Source organism: Homarus americanus, unplaced genomic scaffold (assembly GCF_018991925.1).
Source record: "Homarus americanus isolate GMGI-L3 unplaced genomic scaffold, GMGI_Hamer_2.0 scaffold37693, whole genome shotgun sequence".
NCBI lineage: Eukaryota > Metazoa > Arthropoda > Malacostraca > Decapoda > Nephropidae > Homarus > Homarus americanus.
In genome coordinates, this window is record NW_024730050.1 from 29846 (window position 1) to 48350 (window position 18505).

Genomic DNA, 18505 nt, shown 5'->3' on the forward strand with positions numbered 1-18505 from the left:
AATAATAATAATATTAATTGTAACAAGAAGAACAATTAATACAACACCAGAAAAAGGAGAATAATTGGACAAGGCGATAAACGACGAGAAAACAAAGATGATAAGAAACATTGATAAAGGGAGAGAGATAGGGAAGAATCCAGTAATCTATCCATCTATCTCTCAATCTATCCATCTATCTCTCAATCTATCCACCTATAAATTCCCCATTTTCCTCCTCGCCTATTGAGGGTGGAACAAGGGGCACAGAAGGGAGGGAACAAGATAATAGTAATAACGAAAGATAAGTGTAGAATGTGAAAGGGAAATGTAAGGATAATGAATGAACACACACACACACATACTTGTTCTCATCCTCAACATTCATACACAACATACAGAGCCAATCGTTAATTTTCATTCAACGTCATTTATTGTGTAGAGTCAGTTGAGTCACCAGGGAGGAATGGAGGAAGAGGATGAGAAGGAAAAGGAAGGAAGAGGAGGAAGGAGGAGAAAGGAGGAGGAGGAGGAGGAGGAGGAGGAGGGAGGAAGAGAAGGAGGAGGAGGGAGGAGGAGGAGAAGGAGAAGGAGGAGGAGGAGAAAGAAGGAGGGAGGAAAGAGGAGGGAGGAAGTGGAGGAGGAGGAGGAAAGAGAAGAGGAGGAGGAGGAGGAGGAGGAGGAGAAAGAAAGAAAGAAGGAGGAGGAAGAGGAGGAGGAGGAAGTGGAGGAGGGAGGAGGAGTGGAGGGAGGAGGAGGAGGAGGAGAGAAGGAGGAGGAGGAGGAGGAGAAGGAGGAGGAGGAGGAGAAGGAGGAGGAGGAGAAGGAGGAAGAAAGGAGGAGGAGGAAGAGGAGGAGGAGGAGGACATCTTTGTACTGATAACTAATAGGAATGTCTGGGCGGGTGGGATGCTGAGAGAATGGGCGGCTTGGAGAGTGGGCAGTTGGGAGAGTGGGCGGTTGGAAGGGTGGGTGGATGGGTGGGTGGGTGGATGGGAGGGTAGGAACGCCTGGGCCAGTGAGATAAGGCGATCTGGAGATGCTGTCCCACACCTCCCCCCCACAGCTATCGTTCACCCCCACAACTATCGTTCCCCACCACAGTCATCGTTCACCCACACAGCTATCATTCACCATCACAGCTATCGTTAACCCACACAGCTGTCGTTTTCCAGGTCATCGTTCACCACCACAGCTATCGTTCACCACCACAGCTATCGTTCACTACCACAGCTATCAGTCACCACCACAGCTACCGTTCCCTACCACAATTATCGTTCACCACCACAGTTGTCATTCAATGCCACAGCTATCGTTCACAACCACAGCTATCGGTCACCACCACAGCTATCGTTCATCACCACAGATATCGTTCACTACCACAGCTATCGGTCACCACCACAGCTATCCTTCATCACCACAGCTATCGTTCACCACCACAGCTATCGGTCACCACCACAGCTATCCTTCATCACCACAGCTATCGTTCACCACCACAGCTATATGTCACCACCACAGCTATCGGTCACCACCACAGTTATCGTTAACCACCAGTTATCGTTAACCACCACAGTATCGTTCATCACCACAGCTACCGTTCACCATCACAGCTATAGGTCACCACCACAGCTATCGGTCATCACCACAGCTATCGGTCACCACCAAAGCTATAGGTCACCACCACAGATATCGTTCATCACCACAGCTACCATTCACCACCAAAGCTATAGGTCACCACCACAGCTATCGGTCATTTCCACAGCTGTCCTTCATCACCACAGCTATCTTTCACCATCACAGTTATCGTTAACCACCACAGCTATCGTTCATCCCCACAGCTATCGTTCATCCCCACAGCTATCGTTCATCCCCACAGCTATCGTTCATAAACACAGCTATCGTTCATCACCACAGCTATCGCTCACCACCACAGCTATAGTTCACCTAACCTAACCTAACCATCTTCTATCAACTCACTGTCAACTCCTTCTATCTCGCAGGAATTGAAGGAATAAGAAGGAACTGAGATAAAATTGAAGATTGATTAGCAAGGAGAACTTAAGGTGGATAGAGAGGAAGAGAATTGGTAAAGAGATGATGAGCTAATGAGAGAGAGAGTGTGTTTATATTCACATGTAGATTCTTTTATATACATTATACATATATGCGTATACATGATCCTACACATTTCCATATTATTATGCAATTGTCAACAAACCCTATAAGCAGCGCTACCAATCCAACTCATTATAACTCCCGGTCAACTAATTGTAACTCCGGCACTAACTCTGCTAAACGGCAGTCCAGTGTTGCCAACTTTATCACCATCTCTCCAAGTGTTCTGAAAACACTGACTTAGCCCACCACCACCACTACCACCACGACTACTACCACCACTACCACCACGACTACTATCGCAACTATTAATACTATTACTCCCACTACCACTATCACGACCACCACCACTACTACCACCACCACTACTACTACCAACAAAACCACTACTACCACCACTACGACCACCACCATTATCATCACCACTACCACTACGACCAGCACTACCATTACCACCACCATGACCACTACCATCACAACCACTACCATCGCCACTACCACCATCACAACTACCATTACCACTACTGGCACCACTACCGCTACTATTACCACCACTACCACCACCATTAAACCACCACCACTACCATCACTACCACCACCACCTACCACCACCGCCACCGCCACCCCCACCACCCCCCCCACCAACACCACACACCACCACCACCAACACCACCACCCACCACCACCACCACCACCACCACCACCACCCCCACACCACCACCACCACCACCACCACCACCACCACCACCACCACCACCACCACCTCAGCACTACCACCACCACCACCACTACCCACCACCACCACCACCACCACCACCCCACCATCATTTTCCGCCACCCACCACCACCACCCCACCACCACCACCATAGCACCACCACGCCATACCCTTTCTACCCTACCATACCGCCTGCACCACCTGCCACACCACATGCCACACCCCCACCACCACCACCACCTCAATCACCTACCACCTGCTACCCACACCACCTCAACCACCACCACCACCACCATTACCCCACCACCGCCACCGCCACCACCCCCCCACCCCCACCACCCACCACCACCACCGCCAGCACCACCGCCACCACCACCACCACCACCACCACCACCACCACCACCACCACCACCACCACCTCCACCACCACCTCCACCACCACCACCACCACCTCAACCACCACCACCACCACCACCACCACCCACCCCACCACCACCACCACCTCAATCGCACACACCAGCCCACCACCACCACACACCCCACCCACCACCACCACCTGCACCACCACCACCACCACCATCCCACCACTACCTACCTCCCACCACCACCACACACCCATTATCTCTCCCACCCCTTTCCTAGCCCTATAACCTTATTAAGCCGTTTCTTATGCAAATTGCTTGACCAAACCGTTTTTAAATGGTTAATAAGAAGGAGAGAGAGAGGTATGTGGTTTGTCTTGTGAATATATGAAGATGGGGCGATTATTTTGTCTCACTCTTGTTGTTTGTACAGGAGTCAGTGCACGTCTGAATGTGTTAGTAAAGCGTGTGTACATATACTGTATATCCGCAACAGTGATACGTAAATACACTTACATGAAGGCACACGCACGGATACATACACATAGACCTACACATTTCTATAATTTTGACTTTAAACAAACATGTCCCACAAAATATACAGTATATATTTTTTACTGTTATACCTTACAAGCAAGATATAAGCCAGGGAAAATTCTAGCTGGTGGGGGGGGGTGGGTGGGGGGGTGTATGTCATGGGGGTTATTGTGGGGGATATTGTTGGGGTGGGGGTAGTAGCACCCAGCCGCCACCGTCAATAAACAGGACCTCCGACTCACTTTCCCGCCAGTTGTCGCGCGGTCGCGGTCGAGGCAACACACGCGCTGCTCCTACAACCCGCGTCCTCCTACAAGCAGACCCTCACACAAACACGTACTCACTCGTCATCGTTCACCCTCTCCACGATTTGTAAGACTTTTTAAAGGATTTTGATCGAGAGTTTAAAGAACCACGTGATTTTAGGATCTTTAAACGGACCTTTAACCAAACGTAAACAAAGTTTTTTTAAATCCCCGGGTGCGATAAGGTTGTTGTGGCTGGTGAGGAAACCTTTGCGTACGTGTAGAAGAGCGTCTTTCCCCGCCTGCCTCCCTTCTCGGCCGGGGGGGAGGAGGAGGCTTGAGGTCCTCAAGGCCACGAGCAGCCGTCATGAAGCCGAGGACGAGGCGAGAGACCACGGAGGAGATGTACCCGAGGTGTGGTGGCCTCGTGGTGCTGGGAGGCGTCGCTCTCATCCTACTTGTTGCAGGTAAGTGCCGCCTCTCCCTCCCTTCCTTCCTTCCTTCCTTCTACCTTCTTCTTTCCTATCTCCCCATTCCTTCCTTCCTTCTTTTCTATCTACCTTCTTCTTTCCTATCTCCCCCTTCCTTCCTTCCTTCTTTCCTATCTCCCCCTCCCTTCCTTCCTTCCTTCTTTTCTATCTACCTTCTTTCCTATCTCCCCTTCCTCCTTCCTTCTTTTCTATCTACCTTCTTCTTTCCTATCTCCCTCCTCCTTTACTTCCTTCTTTCCTACCTCTCCCCTTCCTTCCTTCCTTCCTTCCTTCTTCTTATATCTCTCCCTATTTTCTCCTTTCTCTCTACCTTCTTTTTCCTCCTCTTCCTTCCTTCCTTCCTTCCTTCTTTTTCCCTCTCCCCTCCTTCCTTCCTTCTTCTTTTCTATCTACCTTCTTCTTTTCCTCTCTCCTCCTCCTTTCCTTCCTTCTTTCCTATCTCCCCTTCCTTCCTTCCTTCTTTCCTTCTTCTTTATATCTCTCCTCCTTTCTCCTTTCTCTCTACCTTCTTTTCTTTAACCCCACTTCCTACTTCCTTCCTTCCTCCCTTTCTTCATTTCTTTTCTCTCATATTTTTCCCTATCTCTCCCCTTCCTTCCTTCCTTCTTTCCTATCTCTCCCCCTCCCTTCCTTCCTTCCTTCTTTTCTATCTACCTTCTTCTTTCCTATCTCCCCCCCTTCCTTCCTTCCTTCTTTCCTATCTCCCCCTCCCTTCCTTCCTTCCTTCTTTCTATCTACCTTCTTTCTTCCTATCTCCCCCCTTCCTTCCTTCCTTCTTTCCCTATCTCCTCCCTTCCCCTTCCTTCCTTCTTTCCTTCTTCTTTCCTATCTCTCCCTCCCTTTCTTCCTTCTTCCTTTCTTTCTCTCTATCTTCCTCCCTCCTTTCTGTGTTTCTTCTCTTCTTATTCACCGTTTTTACTCACTCTCTCTCTCTCATTCGCTATCTATCTATCTATCTATCTATCTATCTATCCCGTACCAATCCATCATTATTACAAACTATGTATCTTCATTACAGGCACCACTCAGCCTTAGGTGGTCTATTACAGTACTGTATTTCTCCTGTATCAATATTTTAATACCAAACTTAAAACTACGAATGTTGACAAATTTTTTTTAAGAATATTCGTCGATTTCGGCTTTTTCTTCATATATGGTATTTTTACCTAACCTAACCTAACCTAACCTAACCTATTATATACAAAAGAATTTTATCAGAATCTAAACAGCTTTTAATTTTTTTTTTAATTTAGTTGGGAGAGAATAATGAATGTTTGGTTGGTTTGTGTTGGTAAGACCCGGGTTGTGTTGTTGGGTTTGTGTTGGTTAGATCCGGTTTGTCTTGTTTGTTTCGATATTTCGTTATTATTTACGGAAATAATGGTCATATAATAATAAAAATAATAAAAATAATAGTAATAATAATAATAATAATAATAATAATAATAATAATAATAATAATATAATAATAATAACAATAATAATAATAATAATAATAATAATAATAATAATACTTTCCCTTAGTTGTAAAGCACACATTGTTTATAATCAAGGTAGAGTCTTTGTACAGTTACGACGCCATCTTTGAATTCCTACATCTTAAGAGAGTTCGATAAATACGTGTTATATAATTAAGATATATCATTTAACTTAGGAACCTTTGAGAGTTTATCATTGTATCGTATCTTAGGAACATCGGTTAAAATTACTTCACCATAGGTTTAAAAATTACGATAATATTTATGAATTTCGAAGCCTGACGAACAAACATTTCACCCACCCTCCTAAAGCCATAAAAATCAACCGCGGCGACAGATCCATACATACAGGTAGTGTGTGTGTGGTCTTTGGCAGGTGAGAAGCTTACAGGTGATACAATTACTGCGTTTAACATTACTTAATTACCTGATCTACCTGTACCTTTGTTGTATTGGTATATATGACACTGATTGGTATACTGGACACACACACACACACACACACACACACACACACACACACACACACACACACACACACAGAGGCAATACATTACTAAAAACTGAATAACGAACATACAGACAGAGCGAAACCAATAACCCTCTTCGTCTAACACAATTATACAAACCGGCAAAAAAAATGAAAAAAAATGAAAATAAATATCCTCACTTTGGCTAATAGACAGACAGACAGACAGACAGACAGACACACAGACAGACAGACAGACAGACAGACAGACACACACACACACAGACAGACAGACACACAGACAGACAAAGTGATGGCTATAGCCCAGAGCGGATCTTCATTAAAAGGACATCAGAAATTGGTAATAACTACGTTTTTGTCGTAATCTATAAGAGGATAAATTTGGGTCCAAGTCTGCTTATATGAGAGAGAGAGAGAGAGAGAGAGAGAGAGAGAGAGAGAGAGAGAGAGAGAGATACACTTTAGAGTACTATAATGCACTCAGCAGCACACTCCAAATTACATAACACTTCAAAAAAGTATTTAAGGTCCAAACTCTCACCTGGATGTCCTTGGATGTCAATAACTAAATCAATAACCAGGTGATTTAATATCAAACTTCTAACTCAACGTAAATCACTCCTGGAATATTGCCCAGTAAGTGAAACGTGGGTTCTTGAGACCGTAGATTTGTGTGTGAAGAAAGATCAGAGACCTGCAATGCACTTTTGAGGACGAGTGATCAAATAGACCCCAGTCTTTACAGTCTACAGGCCAACCTAACTTGACCAAACGAAACCTTCCCACCTAACCTAACCTAACCTAATCTAACCTAACCTAACCAAACCAAACCTAACCTAACCTAACCTAACCAAACCAAACCAAACCAAACCAAACCAAACCTAACCTCACCTAACCCTAACCTATAAGGGTGATCTCATATGGATCCTATAAGCTTAACGGGACAATGTTAGACGAGGACAACACTGCACACGACCGCCTTCACATCCCCAACTGTAAAGTTAGTTACCTCTTCACTGCTGAGTGAACTCAGGGTGTCTTTGATTCGAACCAGAGACTCTTAGGACTAGTAGGTGAAAGTTGTATCCACTCGGCCACCGTAATATTAATTCTTATTTATCTTTTGTCTTAGGATTAATAATAATTTCCTTAACGTTTACCTATTAGATTTACACACACACACACACACACACACACACACACACACACACACTTCAGAACACAGTCCATAAAACACCCGGAGCTGAACCATCGACCAACAACACAGACAGACACAGACGCCCGTGTATTACATTGGTATACAGCAGAAGCCTCACGCCGGACGTAGACAGATTTAACAAAGCACTAACACGAAATACGAATGGCTACTAGTCCCGTGTGTAGACTGTGGCGTGAGTCGCGGGCAGATGTGGTTCACCTTCAGGTCAGAGAGATTTGTGTGGTCTGCCGGAGTAAGTTCTGGGGCCACCGTGTGTCAGGTCAGAGTCATGTACGGAGGAGGCTGAGTAGATTATATGGAACATTTGCTTGTCTCTGGTAAGTGAGTTTAGGAATTTATTTGAACGGATTTTTTTTATGGGAAAAGTTATATAAAAAATCTTAAAAAATTCAAATATATTGTGTGTATCAGCTCACAGATCACTGCCTAAATGGTGTCAGCGGTGGTAAGACGTGTCATGTGAGGTCATAACTCCTGTCACCTCCCGTCTATGGCCTCTAAGCTTGGTGGTTCCTTTGAAATGTTGACAACTTGACACAGACTGACTAAAGACAGGTTGGCTGCTTAATGTAAGGATAAATTACCTGTTCCTGACATAGCTTACTAATCCAGGTACACTGATGGCGGACCTGCCTGGTTAAACATGTACTGTACAGGGAGGTGGAGTGTCGCAGCTCACCTGACTAATTCCCACCCAAGTTATCCTCACACACACACACACACACACACACACACACACACACACACACACACACACACACACACACACACACACACACACACACACAGAGTATCTCCCCGTGGGTGGGTGGTTGAGGTATACCTGTACGATACTGAGGCAGGATAGATAAAGCCTTAACGACATCACAACGAGGTCATTACAGCCTCCATGACCTGGTAATAGGTTACAGGTGCTTTGGGGTCACGACATTACGGTTTACTGAGGTCTTGGAAGAGTAACAATTCGGTTAAGTGACAATTCGGTGAGGTGATAATTCGGTTAAGTGATAATTCAGTTTAGTGATAATTCGGATAAGTGATAATTCAGGCAAGTAAAATTCGGTTAAGTGATAATTCGGATAAGTGATAATTCGGATAAGTGATAATTCGGTTAAATGATAATTTACTTACAGTAAGTGGCAATTCAGTTAGGTGATATGTAGGTTAAGTAGAAACTCGGTTCAGTGAAGGTTCGGTTAAATAATAATTAGGATACATAATAATTAGAGTAAAAGATAAATTTCATAAGTATAATTCAGATAAAAGGATAATTCGATTAGGCATTTCAATCAGGTGGACATTGGACAAGACGGTATGATCACTTCAAGGAATATTTAACGGCTAAATAATTAAGTGAAATAAAAACCCGATAAAAGGGAATTAATCCGATAAAAAGAAATAAAATCCGACAAAATGGGAAATAATCCGGATATATGAGGGTGTGACGGTGCGTATCTCCGGTTATATAAAAGTTCGGTGTTACGGATGAATCAGGTGTAACGGCGGGTCGTTACGGCTAAATTAGAGGTGACGCCAAGATGTTATAGTTCAATGGTGTTGGAAAAGTCAATTAAATGAGATTAATTCGCGCGCGCGTGTAATAATAATAATGATAATAATTAAAGGTATATTGAAAAAGTTCTGCAGCCCGAAGGCTAAAAATATACATTGGACATAAATGACTCATTACATACATTGGTGGTTAAACAAAAGCCTTCATTACAGAAAGATAAAGGAACATACAGTTAACATACAGATTAATGTAGGTGTTGAACAGCAAACACGTAGTGTAGGATATCAAAGTCTTTAAACTGCTAGGGGAACATATGGGCACGGGGGTGGGGGAAACTGCAGTGGGAGAGGGTAAACAAAGTAAAAGATTACAGGGAAATAGTGTTAGGAATGATGACAAAACTAAATTAAACAGGGAGTTTAAAACTACACGCGGTAAGGGGAGGACTCAGAACACGACTAACTTAAATGTCTACTACGCGAACAGTAGAAGCATGAGAAACAAAATGGATGATATCAGGGCCTTGGTATGTACCGAAAAAATCGATATAATTGCATTCACTGAAACATGGATCAACCTAGATTCACGTGAGTTACCGGTCGAATACCAAATTGCGGGTTACAAATTGTTCCATACCGATAGGCAGACCAGGAAAGGAGGCGGAGTAGCAATCTATGTTAGGGATAATCTGAAGTGTGAAATAAATAAGGAAATAAAAACTGAGCGGAATACAGAAACAATTTGGATAGAATTAATCGACGGTCGGGAAAAATTAATCACAGGAGTAATATATAGACCTCCCAATCTTGATAGAGTCAATGAGCGACTTATCTGGGATGAAATGCGCAGGGCTTCCATACACAACAAAGTCTGTATAGTAGGCGACTTTAACCTTGGCCAAATAGATTGGACTGACCTTACGGGTAACTCAGAATCAGAGGATTTTCTCGAGACGATCCAGGACTGTTTCCTAAGTCAACATATAACCGAACCCACACGGGGTAATAATATACTCGATTTAGTTCTGTCGAACAGAGAAAACCTCATTAGCAATGTCGAGGTAGGGAACGAACTTGCAAACAGCGATCACAAAGAAATTAGATTCCAGTTAGATTTTCAGGGCAGACGTAAGGAAAATTCCACTGAAGTACCAGATTTCAGAAGGGCAAACTTTGACAGTTTAAAGAGGCAGCTGAGAGAGGGGGTGTCGCGCTTGGCCGTGAACCTGACAGATGACTCCGACCTGATAACGAGATCTGAGATTGCCGAGTTCCACGACAATTTAAATAATGAGTTACTTAATGCACAAAGGCAGAACATGCCATACAAAAAACTCAGATCAGACAACAATGACCCTGAATGGATAAATAATTATTTAAAGAACATCATTGGCCAAAGGAAGGCTATAGGTAGAAGGATAAAGCATGGCGAAATTTACCTCCAGGATTATTAAAAGATATTGGCGAGTAGGGTTAAAACCGAGATAAGGAAAGCCAAGAGGAATAATGAAGTAAGGATAGCAAGGGAGGCGAAGACAAACCCCAAAGGATTCTACCAAATGTATCAAACTAAAACACGAGAAAAGATTGGACCAATACGGTCAGATACCGGCGAGCTCACTGATAACGACAGAGAAATGAGCAATAATTTGAATAAATATTTTTCAACAGTTTTCACCACTGAAAATTTAAACATGATACCTGAGACACCGACTCTATTCAGAGATAGTGAAGAAAACAAATTAAGCGAGATAGTAGTGACTAGCAACGATGTTAGTAAGCAAATAGACAAACTAAAGCCTAATAAGTCACCTGGTCCCGATGAGATATGTGCCAGAGTATTAAATGAATGTAAGGAAGAGCTTAGTATGCCCTTAGCAAAGTTGTTTAACGTGTCCTTAAAAACGGGTGTAGTACCAGAATCCTGGAGAATAGCGAATGTAATACCGATTTTTAAGAAGGGGGATAGATCACTATCCTCTAACTACCGCCCAATCAGTCTAACATCAATAGTAGGCAAATTACTGGAAGCAATCATTTCAAACTCTATACGAAATCACCTGGAGAAGCACCGATTGATCAATGATTCCCAGCATGGCTTCACAAGCGGACGTTCTTGTCAAACTAATCTATTAACATTCTTTTCATCAGTTTTCGAATCGGTGGACGAGGGGCACAATTATGATGTGGTATATCTCGACTTTAGCAAAGCCTTCGACAGAGTCCCCCACGAAAGACTACTTAGAAAGGTAGAAGCACGTGGCATCAAAGGTAACATCCTTAAATGGATTAAGGCATGGTTACAGGACAGGAAACAGCGAGTGAGCATTAATGGCACTAAGTCCCATTGGAGCAACGTCACAAGTGGAGTTCCCCAAGGCTCAGTACTTGGATCATTATTATTTATTATATACATAAACGACATAGATATCGGCATAGACAGCAACATAAGTAAATTTGCTGATGACACTAAAATAGGACGTGTTATTAAATCTGACGAGGACTCCGCAAAACTACAGGAAGATCTAAACAAATTTTTCGAATGGTCTGAAAAATGGCAGATGAAATTCAACGTGGACAAATGTAAAGTACTCAGTATAGGAGATGTAAACAGGGAAACCAGATACCAGATGAACAACGATGCCATAGAGAAATCCGACTGCGAGAGAGATTTAGGAGTAATGATAAGTAGGAACCTCAAGCCAAGTAAACAATGTTTTTTTGCTCGTAACAAGGCTGATAAAGTTCTTGGGTTCATACAAAGGAGTGTTAGTTACAAGACTAGCGAGGTCATCCTAAAACTGTATCTTGCGCTTGTGAGACCACACCTGGATTACGCAGTTCAGTTCTGGTCACCGTATTACAGAAGGGATATAGAAACATTGGAAAGAATTCAGAGGAGAATGACAAGACTAATCCCGGGCATTAGGAACCTTGAGTGTAGAGACAGGTTAAAGCATCTTAATTTGCACGCCCTCGAGAGACATAGAGCGAAGGGCGACCTGATAGAGGTGTATAAGTGGAAGTCAGGGCTAAACAAATGGGACATTACAAAGGTACTCAAACTATCCAAACAGGAGCGAACTCGAAACAATGGTTTTAAATTAGACAAATTTACATTTAGGCGTGAAATAGGTAAACACTGGTTTGGAAACAGGGTAGTGGATGAATGGAACAAGTTACCAAATATCATCATTAACTCGAATACGCTGAATAGCTTCCAACATAGGTTGGATGCTTATATGAGCAATAGGGGTTAGGTGTAAACGGGACTGCCCAGTATGGGTCAACAGGCCCGCTGCAGTTTCCTCCATTCTTACGTTCTTATGTTAACTCCCTCCGAGATGGTGTTAGGAGGGACCTCACGTGGTGTAGTAGTTCCCTCACAGATGGTGTTATAAGGGACTTGACGTGGTGTAGTAACTCCCTCACAGGTGGTGTTATGAGGGGCATCATGTGGTGTAGTAACTCCCTCACAGATGGTGTTATGAGGGGCATCACGTGATGTAGTAGTTCCCTCACAGATGGTGTTATGAGGGGCATCACGTGGTGTAGTAACTCCCTCACAGATGGTGTTATGAGGGGCATCACGTGATGTAGTAGTTCCCTCACAGATGATGTTATGAGGGGCATCACGTGGTGTAGTAATTCTCTCACAGATGGTATTATGAGGGGCATCACGTGGTGTAGTAATTCCCTCACAGATGATGTTATGGGGGGCCTGATGTGATGAATCGAAGCATCATGGGGACACCATGTGGTCTGGTGTCACAGGACCTCAATCACTTAAGTGAGTGAGGTGTGGTCCCAGGCCTCCCTATCGTGAACGGATTAACACATAGCTGGTGTTGTTGAGTCTCGGGGGCAGTTAACACTGGGTACCTGGGACCTCACTGTGTGAAGGTTAACTTCGGTACGACTCAGCTGTTGCTGTTGAGTTATTTTTCACTGACTTCAGCACTGTTCACCACTGTTCACCACTACTCAACACTGGTTCCATTCTTTTCCAAAATGAAATAGTAAATTCTGGCGAGAACTTGTTGATATTCCGGTGGGGAGGAGGGTTCAGGGGAGGGAGTTGGTATGGGCCAACATAACAGTTGACCTGGCTGCTGCCAGAGCAGCGCCAGGTACGTCTTGACCCTTTGGTGTGTGTGTGTGTGTGTGTGCGTGTGCGGGACATCTCACATAAGAAGGTACAGAAGAATTTATAGCAGAAGGGTTGTAAAGTGAAGAAAGTTAGTAGTGTGGCCGAATAGTCATTTGACTTGGTATTACTGTATACTCTTAGGGGAGGTCTTCAAAACAACAATTTTAAGTACAGTTATCAACTAGTTAAATGGATGACACGAACACGTTAATAGATCATTATATTGACGTTACTAGACAATTTCTCCCGGACATAAACATGAAATGGATACACTTCCCACCATAAGTAACTCGCCCTACGGATCGCTCTGACAATGACTCACGTGTGACCTGAGGGAGGCCCAGCAGCTGGAGACTGTGACTGCAGGGCCTGGTACTGCTGAAGAGAGTGGTCCTGGAGGGCATTGGACTCTGCCAGCTGGAGACTCAGTGCTGGGAAGGAAAGTCCCCCTCCCGACCTCGACTTGTGACGAGTGTGACTCCATATGGCTCTGGGTTCTGTCTCGCTCTCTGTCTGACTCCTGGAAGGCGCTGTAGGGCCCTTTTATTGGAGGTCTCCGGCAGGCAGGCGTCGTTTCCTAATTATCAATAATCAGGGTGTATCAAGACAGGTGTGTTTGATCAAGTGCGTGGTCGGTAATTACCACCCTGAGTGTGTCTGGCCAGGTGTGCTTGGTCAGGTGTCGGTGTACTGGCTGGGGCAGTTCCTTGAATTAACAAGATCATGTCGCCTGGTCTCCCATCACACGGGGGCGAGAACTCCCTTTTCCTTCGTGATCGTGACCTTTATTGGGTCAGGCCTTACTCTCGTTTAATTATTGCAGGGTGGGTCAACTTAAATGGGTGTACACCTGCTCATCTAGTTACTGTTGTGTTCTTCTCTGGACTGTAAGTTGTGGTCTGATAAACAATCATTACACCTCCCGCCAAGACCAAAGCTTCCATACCAGAGAACTGATGACATACAGTGACCATGGTAATAATATGTGCAGTATCTATCACAGCCCCTTGAGGCGAAAAAGTAGCCTCATTTTTTTTACAAACAATAACCGCCACCTATCAGTAGCACTTCCCTCATAGTTACTGACAAGTGATCGTGGGCCCTTCGTGCTGGTGGCGAGTCCGGTGGTACATTTACCGAGGCGTGAAAGTTCGAACGCTCGAGCTTGGCTAGCGCTCAACCGCCGTCCGGCTGACAGTGTACAGCGACATCGTTTTCGAGCGCAAATAAAATGGTTAATTAATGCCTTCCTAAAGAAACCATCGACACGGGACCAGGTTTGTTCCACTCTACGATTTTGTGCGATTTTTCCACGAAGTTTGATGAAAAACGATTGTGCCGTTTCGGCTGCCCAGACAGACAGACAGACAGACAGACAGAGACACGGCTATTCCTATAGTATAATAGATATGTGTGTTTTTTCTACTGACTTGGTTTGGTATGACAAGATTCACTTTGTGTGCGTGTGTGTGTGTGTGTGTGTGTGTGTGTGTGTGTGTGTGTGTGTGTGTGTGTGTGTGTGTGATAATTATGATGTACTTATGCGTGTATGTATGTTTGTATGTATGTATGAAAAAGAAAGAGGTGTGATGAAAACTCAGTAAAATACGTAGAGGAGGAGAAGAAGCGCTCGCCACCTCACTCTCCTTCCCTTCTACTTAAAAACAAATTAAAGGGTCAAGTGTAAGGTATGTCCCGTGTTAAATATTCCTGGTGTAATTCTCGCGTTGAAGCTCTGTACTTTACGCTGAGAGAGAGAGAGAGCAGCTTCCTGACAATATTTTTCTGCAAGCTGAAAGTTTAGTTTTGTTACTTTTTTTAATAGATGAAATATATATAAATTTTCATTCACACGTACATAAACATACATATTACATACGTTCACAAGCTGTATGTAAGGAAATCACACACACACACACACACACACACACACCACCAACCTATTTTTAAGAGGGAGGGGGGGGGGTGGTCGGATCTTCTGCATGACGAAATGAGAGTCCAGGAACCCACACACAGAGCTGGAAGGACTGAAAGGATTTTTTTTTTTACCCTGTGATAGGATGATGAAGGGTGGAGGATGAGGCGGTATACAGAGTTGATGAAGGATGTTTTGAAGGATGCTTTGAAGGATGCACACACACAGAAAAAAATAACTGGGTATGGAGGAGAAGGAGAGGAAGAAGAAGAAGAAGATCTTTCATTATGGTAATACTTGACGGCAAAAATAGATTCACTCTCTCTCTCTCTCTCTCTCTCTGTCTCCCTGACTTTCTTTCTATGTGTGTCTCTGTCTTCGTGTCTGTCTCGTTGCCGCCTCTTTCCGTCTGTATCTTTGTCTCTCTGTCTACGAGTCTGTCTATATATGTCCCTTTGTCTCTCTTTTTACGTGTTTGTTCCCTTGTCCCTCTGTCTACATGTTCGTCTCTTTGTCTTCACGCCTCTGTCACTTTGCAAAGAGCACATTTTCAGGATGTAAAAGAAACCACGTTACCACGTTACATCTGGAACCAGAGGTGCGACCAGTCTTTCCACCGCCTCAAAGCCTTCCTTGCCTCCAAGCCTGTAGTCCACCCCCCTGACTACACCTTGCCCTTCCATCTGCAAATCGACGCTAGCGGTGTCGGAGTTGGGGCTGTGCTCCTACAACCCGACCCAACCACTGATGTCCTTCACCCTGTGGCATACTACTCCGCCAAGTTGAAAAAACATCAGACCAACTACTCGACCAAAGAGAAGGAGGCCCTGGCTCTGGTGTTGGCAATAAAGAAGTTTGAATGTTACCTCCAGTCTTGCCCACAAACAACCCTAGTCTTCACCGACCATAACCCACTCACGTTCATCCAAACCAACAAGACCTCCAACCAGCGAATCCTCCGCTGGGCTCTCCTCACCCAGCCCTATAATCTACAAGTCCGGCACATAAAGGGGGTGGACAACATGATTGCGGACTCCTTATCCCGAGCTCCAGTGGAAATGCAGCAGCTACTCTCCAGACGCACCAGGTGATCACCTCCTTCGCGCCCGCGCTATGGAGGTCTTTGGAGGGGGGGTGTGTTACGAACCACGCCACCAATTGTCATAATCTACCTACCCAGCACTACGAACCACGCCATCTATTGTCCTGATCTACCTACCCAGCACCACGAGCAACGCCATCTAGGGACGAAACACGAGTATGATTAGTCTTAGTTACCACTCCGGGGTTTCCCTTCTCCATATCCTGGTTGTTGCGTCACCTCCTACAAGTCTTCTTCATCAGCTCCAGTTCGATGAGAGGGAGTTCACTCTGGGAAGTGACCACAGGATCACCTATCCTGGAAACCTTCGGCACAGTGACTACCTACCGTCTTCTACAATACTCAGCCTTATTCGTCAGCCATCTCAGCTCCACACTTAAGTATTTGTAATCTTATATTGCCTCCCACCTCCACCTTGCTTCACGATTGTTTTATGTTGTATAAATATGTATATACTGTTAATGTTTAGGTTAAGTATGGTTAAGGGTAATTTATAGAAAGCTGAATATTTTGTTAAGGAATTTATGGTACTTTATTATACACCACAAAAACTCGCATCCTTTGTCTACCCTTTTATAGTCCGATTGTCTTTGTTTTTTTATTGTTGTTACCTGTTGGGATCTGGGTAGACTTTTAACTATATTCTAAATCCCCAACTCGTAACAAAACAAAGACCACGTGACTTAGATGTAAACAAATCACGTTACCAGGATGTAAACAAACAAGTCAGTCATTTATTACAAGCATATAATTCTCTCTACACACACACACACACACACACACACACTTACTTAGACTCCTCCTTGGGGGAATTACAGCGTCAACACAGCTTAGTTTAACTTGCTGACTCATGGTGATTATGCACAAAACATTTTCTCAGAGGGGAAGAAATATTTTGTGTAGGTAATTTTGTGTGTTAAGACAAGTACGAGAAATAGATATGTATATTTAGTTAATGTGAAGATTAGTTAACCTAACCTAACCCCTAATCTTATTTCATCTGAAGATTAACCACCCTAACCTAACTTAACCTAGCTCACTCTTTAACCTAACCTAACCTAACACGACAGCCAAGAAGCCAGAGAACCCGTGATTTTCTTAGTTTTCTATTCTCTAGTGCCTTCACACCCCTCCAACAAGCACCCCACACTCCTCCAATAACACCCCCCCTCCTTATCCTCCAACACCCCTCCTTCCCCAACATCCACCATTTCGCCTCCCCCCCAACACTCCCCCACCCCTTACCCTCCCTACCACACCACACCTTCAAGCTCAATTAGAACCAAGGTAAAGCAACAATATTCCACCCAAACGGGGCCAATGCTGAGTACGTGACCACCACCGTACCACCCTGCATGTTTGGACTATTCATGCAAGCAACCAAGCACACACCAGAATAACCCATGCTTGTTAAAAAAAAAAACCCACACCTTTCAACCCCCTTCCCCATGGGTTTCTTTCGGTATGGGTTTGTTTTTATTTAAGGTAAGAAAATCCCCGGGTACTAAAGAAAGAGTTGGTGGTACTACAGGTGAATGAGGTGTCGTAAGGGGTTACACTTATACACGTGTCGGTGATTGACTCATGTAAGACCCAGACATATACTGTTGTGTGTCGAGTGTCAATAAATTTACTCTCTCTCTCTCTCTCTCTCTTTTTCTTTATTCTCTCTCCGTATTCCCTCTTTCAGATGGAGACAGATAGAGTAGAGAGACACAGAAAAAACAGAGAGAGAGAGAGACAGAGACAGAGAGACAACTATAGAGATACAGAGACAAAGATACAGAAAGAGAAAAAAAATTGAAAGAGAGAGAAAAAAGAGCGAAAAGTAATTTAAAATTCGAACTAAAGATGAGAGAGAGAGAGAGAGAGAGAGAGAGTATATCTTACGAATAAAGAACTTCTCCCGGGAGTATTTGGGTCACAATGCACCTTCAGGTAATACTCTTGGAGACAGGTAAAGGTAATGTTCAGAGCCTCTAATTACTGTGACGTTACAACCTCTAATATTCTTGATATAAGCGTTTTTTTTGTGTTTAGTTATGTGAGGTATATTGTAGTAGTGTGTGTGTGTGTGTGTGTGTGTGTGTGTGTGTGTGTGTGAAACTGTCTCGTTTAATAATTGGTAAACAAAATAAAATCACGTGGTCAGCTGCTATTAGTAAGAAAAATCACGTGGCCAGCTGCTATTAGT